The sequence below is a fragment of the Pleurodeles waltl genome, chromosome 5 (genome assembly GCF_031143425.1).
Source record: "Pleurodeles waltl isolate 20211129_DDA chromosome 5, aPleWal1.hap1.20221129, whole genome shotgun sequence".
Taxonomy (NCBI): domain Eukaryota; kingdom Metazoa; phylum Chordata; class Amphibia; order Caudata; family Salamandridae; genus Pleurodeles; species Pleurodeles waltl.
The window spans coordinates 974,500,567-974,508,863 of record NC_090444.1 but is presented as its reverse complement, the minus strand read 5'-3'; positions in this window follow the sequence as shown (position 1 = coordinate 974,508,863).

Here is an 8,297-nt window from a genome sequence, read left to right as displayed (position 1 = left end):
CATATCCTTCAAGCACAGATCAAGATTAATAATGGTATCCTTCCACATTTGGTGAGTTATCCCATCCCCTCCCCTTCAGATCTCTAAGTCAATGGAACCGTCAAGAAGTACTCAGCACAGTCTCTCTCAGTATTTGTAAATCTCATTTGAGCGCTTTAGTGTTTTGTCATCCAAGGATGGTGGAGAGACTTGATGGCTAGTAAACCCCCATCCCACAAGTGTTTCGAAAACAATCTGCTTCTGGTTCATTTCATGACTTTTCTCTGCAGTCATATAACAAGAATGTATCTTTTCACCCATCAACTGGTCAAAAATATTGATTGCTTTGTCCAATAATGCTTTCAATTTCAATATCTTATCTACTGGAGAGTGCGTGGGCAGAACCGTAGGAGCACCATTCCCAGGTGCCACATGACCCACTTCTCATTTCGTATGGCTTCCATAACAAAGTGGCCATAACACACATTGGCCTTTTTCGCTCTCAGTTCATTCAGGCGTTCTTGTGTCTCTTTCTTGGTGACCTCCTCTTATCTGCTCTGAAAGTGTAATATCACTGGAGGTAGGGGAACATTATAAAAGTAAAACAATGCCTTGGAAAGATGAACTTGTTGAAGTCGAAATACTTAGGTGAGCTGCAGTCATAACCAGCAGCTGAGAAACCGGTCTAGAAATTGGTGCAACAGTAGTGCAGTGTATTGGCTGCAAGACATGTTGAGTAATAGATAGAGATAGAGACATACAATGGGGGAGAGTTGGTCTGCAACATGTCAAAACTAAAGAATGTAACCTTAATAACCATAACGAAAGGACCACACATTTTAAATCACCTCTGACCAGCATTCAATTTGTTAAACAATAAACTCCAATACCTACGTTTTTCTAAGAATCCCATAGGAGCCAGTGCCAAATGAACGAGTTACTTACCTTCGGTAACGATTTTTCTGGTGGATACATTAGCTACCTGTGGATTCCTCACCTAATGAATACTCCCATGGCGCCAGCATTCGACGGAAATCTTCTTACTAGTCTCTGCACGTCGACGAGGACGTCACTCTAGCCCACGCAACGCCGTCTGACGTCATACAGGCAATAAAAGGTCCTCGCCGACGTGCCGATGACAGTACCAACATTTTTTTACGTGCATGAGAATAATAATAACCCAATGTAATGAAAGAGCAAAGCAACATCTCTTAATATGGTAAATCACACAACATTGCAATAAAATAGCTGTAGATTTAATATAACCTTTTTTTTTTTTTTTTTTTTTTAAACAAAAAAATAAATATATTTATACATACGAATCATGTATATACACAATATATATAGATTTATATATAAATATACACATATATACAAATATCATATATGCAAAATGTATTGCAACTTTGAAGACCAAAAGGAGCACACTCAAGGATTGCTTGGAGAGACCAAAAAGGCAACGGGGAGGCGGGTGGGACCGTGAGGAATCCACAGGTAGCTAATGTATCCACCAGAAAAATCGTTACCGAAGGTAAGTAACTCGTTCTTCTGATGGATACAACTACCTGTGGATTCCTCACCTAATGAATAGAGTCCCAAAGCAGTACCACGCCCGGCGGTGGGTGCCTAAATGGTCAAACCAAGAAATCCTGCAGCACTGACCGTGCAAAATGACCATCCCTTCTGACCTCAGAGTCCAAACAGTAATGTTTCACAAAAGTGTGAAGGGACGACCAAGTTGCGGCCTTGCAGATGTCGACCACAGGAACACCCCTGGCCAAGGCCGAAGAGGCCGACTTAGCTCTGGTGGAGTGAGCTCTAATGCCCTCAGGCGGATCCTTCTTTGCCAAAGAGTAACAGATTTTAATGCAAAGAACCACCCACCTGGAGAGTGTTCTCTTGTGGACTGCCTTTCCTCTCCTCTTGCCCACGTATCCGACAAACAGCTGATCCTCCAGCCTGATATCCTTCATTCTGTCGATATAGAAGCTCAACGCCCTTTTTGGGTCCAGGCGATGTAGTCTTTCTTCCTCCTTTGAAGGATGAGGCGGAGGATAAAACGTGGACAAAGTGATTGTCTGAGCCAAATGGAAGGGTGAAACAACCTTCGGAAGGAAAGCAGCCTTGGTCCTCAACACCACCTTATCCCCATAAAACGTTATATAAGGGGGTTTAACCGATAAGGCCTGCAACTCACTCACTCTCCTTGCAGATGTTATAGCTACCAGGAATACTGTTTTAATAACCAAATACCTTAAGGGGCAAGAATGCATAGGCTCAAAAGGGGACCCCATAAGGAAAGTCAGGACCAAGGACAAATCCCATTGAGGCATAACGAATGGTTTTGGAGGATATTGATTCAGAAGACCTTTCAAGAATCTGAGAACAATAGGGGATTTAAATAACGATGGTTGGTCTGGAAGACAAGATAAGGCTGACAAGGCCGACAAATAACCCTTAATGGTAGCCACTGCACAACCTTTCTGCGCTAGAGACAGTGCAAAAGACAAAACATGTGACAGATGAGCATGTAAGGGATCAATCTGTCTCTCTCCACACCACATAATAAATTTAGACCACCTATTAGCGTAGATAGATTTAGTGGAGTGTCGTCTGGCCGCTAAGATAACATCCACTACATCAGGCGGGAGAGAGAAGGAACTCAGGTTGCCCCGTTCAATCTCCAAGCATGTAGGTGCAGACTCTGGAGGTTGGGGTGTAAAACCTGCCCCTGCGACTGCGAGAGGAGGTCTGCCCTGAGAGGGAGACGGAGCGGAGGGCACAGTGAGAGTTGGAGAAGGTCGGAGTACCATACCCTCCTTGGCCAATCCGGAGCTATTAAGATGACTTGGGCCCGGTCTTGGCGAATTTTCCTCAACACTCGAGGAATCAAGGGTATGGGGGGAAACGCGTAAAGCAACTGGTCGCACCAGGTTATCTGAAACGCGTCCCCCAACGCTCCCTGCATCGGATACTGGAGGCTGCAGAATAACGGGCAATGCGCGTTCTCTAGAGTGGCAAACAGATCTATCCGAGGAAACCCCCATATCTGGAAGATTAGACAGACCTGATCTGGATGGAGACGCCACTCGTGGTCTGCCGAGAATTGGCGACTGAGACTGTCCGCACGTACATTCAAGACCCCGGCCAGATGATTTGCCACCAAGCAAATCTGATGGTCCTTTGCCCAGGACCATAGCCGAAGAGCTTCTCTGCAGAGAAGGTACGACCCTACTCCTCCCTGCTTGTTTATGTACCACATCGTGGTAGTATTGTCCGTCAGGACCTGTACCGACTGACCACGAAGGGATGGGAGGAAGGCCTTGAGAGCCAGACGTACAGCCCGTAACTCCAACAGATTGATATGAAACACCTGTTCCTCTGGAGACCAAAGCCCTTTGATCTCCAGATCCCCCAGATGAGCTCCCCATCCTAGGGTGGAAGCATCCGTTATGACCGTGGCCACTGGTGGCGACTGTGCGAACGGCTTTCCCTGTGAAAGATTGTTGCCCGCAATCCACCACTTCAATTCCACAGCAGCATCTCTGGAGATCTTGACAGTACCTACTAAATCTCCCTTGTGTTGAGACCACTGCCTTCGGAGGCACCACTGAAGAGCCCTCATGTGCCAGCGAGCATGCGTGACCAACAGAATGCAGGAGGCGAACAGACCGAGCAGACGAAGGACCTTGAGGACTGGAACTACCGCTCCATTTCGAAACATTGGAACCAATTCCTGAATATCTTGAATCCGCTGAGGCGGAGGAAAGGCTCGACCCAATGTTGTATCCAGTACTGTCCATATGAACGGGAGGCGCTGAGAGGGCTCCAGGTGAGATTTGGGCACGTTCACCGAAAAGCCCAGGTCGAACAACAACTGGGTTGTTGACTGCAGATGATGCGACACAAGCTCCGGGGACTTGGCTTTGATCAACCAGTCGTCCAAGTAAGGGAATACTGCTATCCCCTTCCTTCTGAGCTCCGCCGCAACCACTGACATCACCTTTGTGAAGACTCGAGGTGCTGAAGTAAGACCAAACGGGAGGACCGCAAACTGATAGTGCTGCGACCCTACCACAAACCGGAGATACTTCCTGTGCGACTTGAGTATCGGGATATGAAAGTAAGCATCCTGCAAGTCGACAGACACCATCCAATCTTCCTTGTTCAACGCCAAAAGCACCTGTGCTAGGGTCAGCATCTTGAACTTTTCCTGTTTGAGGAACCAATTCAAGATCCTCAGATCCAGGATTGGTCTCAACTGACCATCCTTTTTGGGAATCAGGAAGTATCTTGAGTAACAACCTCGACCCTTTTCCTGCTCTGGGACCAACTCTACCGCACCCTTTGAAAGGAGGACTTGAACCTCCTGTTCTAGCAACAGCCCACATTCCCAAAAGGGAGAAAGGGCATAAAGGGTGCCGGCCGAAGAGGCGCAGGATCACCCAACGAAAAGGCCAAGGGCCCCGAAGGACCAGCCGGAGCAGCTCCTGGAGCCATCTGCTGAAAGATGGTATACATCGCATTAAGAAACGCGGTACTATCGGCTCCAGGAGTGGGAAAAGCCGGATACTGGGGTGCCTGGATCGAGGGCGACCCCGACGCCGGCCTCGACGTCTGCGACGCCGGAGAAAACACAAGAGGCTGCACCACCTCAATCACCGACGCCTGACCAGGCGAAGTCGGTGACGCCGGAGAGGGCAACGGCGTCGATGGATGCGGCGTGACCGTGGGGCTGACCTCCCAAGTCCTCCGACGCCGAGCCAAAGGTGACCTCGAACGGGACTCCTTGCTGGAATGACGTCGTGAGTCTCTACGGCGCCGGGAGTCTCGATGACGCTGGTGAGACCTTGGCGAAGAAGACTTCTTATGATGTTTCTCCTTCTTCTTTGACTTTGCCATGAATAACTTGGCCTCACGCTCTTTGAGGGCCTTCGGATTCATGTGTTGACATGAATCGCAAGTCGAGACGTCGTGGTCGGAGCTCAAACACCATAGACAGTCGGAGTGAGGATCTGTAACTGACATCTTGCCCCCACACTCTCGACAGGGCTTGAAACCCGACTTCCTCTGAGACATTATTACCGCAGAGAAGACTACGCAGCAGACAATACACTGTAACCACTAAGGTAACAGTAGCTCCCTCGAAGATAACCGTTTCGAATGCAGGGAAAAAAGGGAACTGTCATCGGCGAGGACCTTTTATTGCCTGTATGACGTCAGACGGCGTCGCGTGGGCTAGAGTGACATCCTCGTCGACGTGCAGAGACTAGTAAGAAGATTTCCGTCGAATGCTGGCGCCATGGGAGTATTCATTAGGTGAGGAATCCACAGGTAGTTGTATCCATCAGAAGTTGAGGTTACTGAATTCCAAAGCTATACACCTAATTTGAACTGATGTCTCTTTCATCCACTAACATACTCTCCCTTCCCCAATATTGCACTCTCACAGGTTTCTTTTCATCCCTGCTTTCTCCCTTTTAGCACGGTTTTCCGCCCTTCCCTTCCTCTTAGTTGCTTTTATCTTTCTTGTTCTGGGTCAAATTCTGGTGACCAAATGTACATCTCAGTCCCAAAAAAAAAGTGCTTGCAGGCCCAACCTGCACACAGCAGCTCAAATTAGGTACTGTCAGTGTCACTGGCTAAACTGCATAATCCATGCAACAACTTGAAGGAAGTCAAAAGAATACTAGACAGATGTGCCAACTCATTCCAAACTATCTTCGAGGGTAACGGTGTACCTTCTTTTGAAGTACATGCTGAAAAGGTGTCTATGGTAGCAATCTAGTCTGGCCTAATGAGGCAAATGTACTGGTAGCAGAAGATAACAATAAGGAACTGGTGGCATGCCTCACCAAGGTTTCAAAGCTGCCCTCGATGAGCAGGGTAAAGTTGCACATGGAAAACAAAATGCTGTCAGGCGACTGGTTAGCTTTTGCTCCCACCAAGACCATAGGGCTTGGTGGTAACAGTATCAAGGCAAGACTTGCGTGAAATTGGGGTAAGGTTTTCACCTGCACCTGAGCCAAGACAGCCCTATAGACCGAGTTTAGAGGCTATGCTAATTAACAGAATGTGTAATGATGTGGACAATCCCTCCTTCCCACTACTGCGTACATACGGACTCTTACTTGCGCTACTATTACAGATTCCGATGCTCTTCCCCACACTAACCGAACCAAATGGTTACAAATTTTAATTAAAGCACCACATCGTAAAATTATTAGCTCCAGGGAAATCTTCCAAGTTTGTTTTGGCATTTGCCCCCAAGCCCTAGGGCTTAGGTTACAAAAGTCACTTCGACATTATGTTTATGGGAAAACAGTACTGATGCTGTCCATGATATGGGTAGGACAACGAGGCTACAAGTCTGAATCTAAAAAACACAGCGAGGCCACTGAACGATCACACAATGAGAAGATGGAGTTGGGCACGAACACAAATTTCCAACCATCCACTGATGCATGACAAGATGTTGGCAAGGAATAATATCGGTAACCGAGTCAATCTGGACATAAAAACACGCTGTAACACTTGAGCACCACGTCCACCCCTCCCCCACCCCTCCTACCCCTACCCCCAACCCAGGAACCCGAAAGCGCTGTAATAAAGATTCCTTTCCTGGTTATTGATATGATGGGAAAAATAATACCCGTTTGCCTTTCAACTGTAAATTTTCGAGGCTCAGCTCTTGCATTAAAGCCTTCTCTGGAATTCTGACGAGCAATCTCTTGGAATGGGTAGAGTGCTGTGGAGTTGTCCCTAACGTGCTAATGAGCTTCCAAAAAAGGTTAACTGGGCGTGCAACAGGAACACATTAGTTACCTTCAGTAAATTTCTGGTAGATACACAATCTGGCAGAACATTCATCACCACATGAATGCCACTCTAGGTGCCGAGGTTGTTCAGTAACCTTTCCCAAGTAATAGCCCTCTAGCACCGCCAGGCAGAGCCCTGCAGATTCCACTGCCATTTACCCAACTAGTGTGCAGACATAATTTCCGGGTACTTTTTCCGTGAGAAAGCGACAGCAAATAACAGGTTTTCTTACAAAGGGATCTTGTTATGCATTGCACTACTTCACTGGGGAGGAGGAAGAGACTTAAGGAATCTGCAGGAAGATTATGTTCCACCAGAGATATCTTTAACAAAGAAATATAATTTATAGTGGGCCGATCCCTGGAGCAAATGGGCTCACTTGACAACCCACTAGCTTGTGAATCTCTCCTTGGACCTCTTCATCCAGCTATATGACCCCCTTCCCCACCACCCCCTCCCACGGTAGACCCCCTACTCCTGCAAGTGGCCCTCCCTTGCTTCCTATAAGCAGTGCATCTCACTGACCTCATTCCATCCTATGCCCCTGCGATACCATTGCTAGGCCTTCCGAGGGGGGCCATCGCTCTGGCCAGCAACTTCAGTCATGGAAGGACAATATATCCTCCCTGAAGCAGTTTCTCCTATATGTGACATTGAAGGGGACCTTAGGAGGGATCTATGGGCAGCACTTGAGACTAAGCCAGAAACACATCAACTAATATGAACGATGCACACAAAGGGTGAGGATCGGAGATTGATCAGCAATAAAGCCATCATCCTGCACACCAAAACATCATAACTCCTGCTGCGAGACACCTGGGAAACCGATTTAGCCAGACCACTTAAAGATAAAGAATGGGAAAGGGCCCTGTTATACCCATGTAACGTGTCCTGTAATGCTAGGCTAAGGTTGATTCAATTCTACATTTTGCACAGGATACACCTCTCTCCTAACTGGCTTACTCGAATTTTCCCTACAGTAGTGGACACTTGTGCTAGGTGCAACACTCCTGGAGCAGATGTGAGACACAGGCTGTGGGAGTTCCCTCAACTTCAACACTATTGGACCACAGTAATCTCCTGCATGGAGTGAATCGTGGGGAATAATGGGCATATCCACTGGGTAGGCGGGAGCCCCGGACATTTACATACGACCATGCAACAGCAAAGCGAAGACACTGCTTCAAGACCTGGCCCTAATCATAGCCAAAAACTGGTCACAGCACGCTGGAAGCTTCCAACCCCACACAGCCTAGAAACCAGCAGAATATCTTTACCTGCTGGGTGAAAGCTGAGGCATTAGCCTTGCACCACAAGGAGGCTAAGGGGATGCATAACCACCCGATGGCTCCTGGGTGGGAAGCATTACTTCTTCAGCGGACAATGGCCTCGTCCGACTCCAGAGATTCAGTAGTGTGTACCCTTTACCTTCCTGAACAGGTACACTAAGGAAAAGCTCTCCCTCCTGTGCCCCTGACGCAGCACACGTTTCTCTTTCG